The following is a 2,685-nucleotide window of genomic DNA, read 5'->3' as shown; positions in this document are numbered from 1 at the left end:
CCGCCAAACTAAAGCATTCAGAATTGTACATGCAATTTTTAAAATAGTTTTTATTAGAATATTTTAAAATTTTAGGTAAGTATTTCACCTTTAATTTCTTAGAAGAATAATATTTTTGAATAATTTTTATTAGAAAGCCTCTGGTCTAAGCTAATATACCCAATAAAGAACAGAAATGGTATCAGAAGAATCTGGTGGCAGAGGTCTTGCTTGCAAGAAGGACCTCTGGTTTGCCCGAGGAGACGTGGACCCCCGGCAGCCCCGGGCCCCTTTGGTGCAGTGGCACTGGCCAGCTTGGCCTCCTGCCGCAGAGGGGCCCTGGAGAGGCTCCCCCATAGCACTGCCCACTCCTGCAGCCCCCCAGCCTCTCCCCTCTGCAGGGACCTGCTCAAACCCGCCTCCGGTCAAGGCCACGTTCAGCAAAACCCAGGCCCTTCCAAACACATCCCCGAAAGAGCGAGCCAGGGTGATGCACAACCCCCAGCCCTCACAGACGTTTCGGAAATTCACCCGCAGCAGCCATCCCTCACACAATTTTTAACAGGGAGCTCCCACTCCCCTTCGTAACGCGGAGGTGAAGTGCGCCTGCATGTCCTGACCACAGCAACCACCCTGCCCGCGTCAGCAGGACTTTCAGCCTGCCACCAGGCCAGTTCTTTTGGCAGGAATCAGCAGGTACTGGTTCCCACAGAAGCTGCCCTGCACAGTGCTACGCTCGCTACCCGCTCATTTCTCTCTTTACTTTCTGGCACTTGGGCGCAGGCATCCTCTGCAGATTCCCAGAGGGAAAAACAGCACCCAAAATGCTCGGCGCGAAGCCTCTGGCGGCCTGGCCGTGGGTGGCCACTCAGCCAGGTGGACACCATCCAAAGAGGGTGGACAGAACAGCTCAGTTGGTGGGAGAGGCCCCCACCGCTCACACCTGGAGGAAGGGCTCACGTCTCCACCGGTGCTGCTGCCAGGAATACTCGCCCACCAAAACGCGGGAAGCCAGGCCCCAAGCCTGTGCGGCCACCTCCTTTCTACCAGGTGCAGCCACATCCCACACCTCCCCTCAGCTAAAGTGCTCCTGTTCATCTCAAAGCCCGCTTTCTGCCCAAACCACACTGGTTGCTTCTGAATCTCATGGCCCTGACCCAAGCGCTGGTTTTGTATGATCCCACACTGAATGCATGGAGTGGTCACATTTCAACCTCTGCTTGTGCCAAGGGTACCACCGGCCTTCAGCAGAGGCAGCCAAGTAGGTGAGTCTATGGTGGCTAAGCTTTGTGCATGTGCATTTATAAATCATGATGACGTCGTACTAAATCCCAGCCCTCAAGTACAATACTGGCTCTTCTCTACACCAATGCTGCCTGACAGCTTTTCTTCCATTAACAAGTTTGGTTAATAGATTTGTACTTTTCATATCATTAATAACATTAATAAGATTTGTCCCAACAGCTACCTTAAAATGAGCTCTTATTCCAAAACAAGCAAGCAAACAAAACATAGATTCAGTCGCACTGCTCATGCTCTGCCTTCCTTCTCTGCCAACACACGGTGCTACATGTAGTATTGTTGTTGATCAGCCCACCTTACACTTTTAGCTCCACTGAGGATCACATGTAGCCACCATAGCATTAATCAAACTGAACTTGATCACGTGCATGGTCACACACACAGCAGACCACCAATGCTTTCAAAGGCAACTACTTGTTTTGGTGTAAGCAATGCCCTTGCAACCCTAATTCTTGGCTCAGATAAGGAGAGGAGACTGTTCTGAGAGCTCTGAAAAGCTTGTAATTTGTTTCTTTAACAAATGAAGTTGTTACGGGCACTTGCCCTTCATGACTCAGAAATGATTTCACAATGTATGTTCCAGAACTAGGTCCTTATGTGCCAAAGACAGTATCTCAGAGGCTCCAATAGCATCCATTCTCTATCATCTTCTCTAAAAGGTGATGCTGGCTGGCATACCACATGCTGACGGTACAGCTAACAAGCCCAGTCCACAAGAGAAAGTCTTCCACACCTCATACATGTTTTGGGATCTGGGACACAAGTAAAAAGAGAAATGGTCACAACTGCAGCTTGCTGGTCAAGTCAGAACAGCTGAAATGAAAAACGAGATATTTGCACTTAAGCAAAGTGTCAGGTCAGACTTTAAATGTAGCACCACAAACTTCTGCTTCATTCATTAATACCCTCAATTTGCCCTTTTCACATTTTGCACAGGAAGGAGCAAAAATTCTTCTGACCTTTAAAACAAGCCATGCACATTTTCTAAAGGTTTTTTTTGTGGGTTTTTTTTTCCACTTGCTATTAGACTGCAGCTTTCTTTCTCCATGTATCTGTACTTTGCTACTTAGCATCAAGTATCTTTCCTAGAAAAATGTGCCCACAGCTAAGTTTGATAAATGTATGTTTGAAAATGGCACAGCCAGCTACAGTAGAATTACAGTTTTATAGAGATACTTGTTGGGAATTGCACATCCAAAATTATATTTAACAGCTACCTAAGTAAGCCCCTAAGGTTTCCTGAATAACTTAAAACAGTGAAGGGAGAGAAAAGTTTGATGCGATGCTGAACTGTAGTATTCTACACAAGAATACAGTACTGAAAACCAATCACAAGGGGGTTGTGGTTTTTGTCCCCTCCCAACACATCAGTTTAGCAAACAGTATTAACTTAACTCCCAGCAC

Source organism: Charadrius vociferus, unplaced genomic scaffold (assembly GCF_000708025.1).
Source record: "Charadrius vociferus isolate BGI_N301 unplaced genomic scaffold, ASM70802v2 scaffold51, whole genome shotgun sequence".
In the NCBI taxonomy this organism is placed as follows: Eukaryota; Metazoa; Chordata; class Aves; order Charadriiformes; family Charadriidae; genus Charadrius; species Charadrius vociferus.
Note: the sequence above shows the minus strand (reverse complement) of the source record.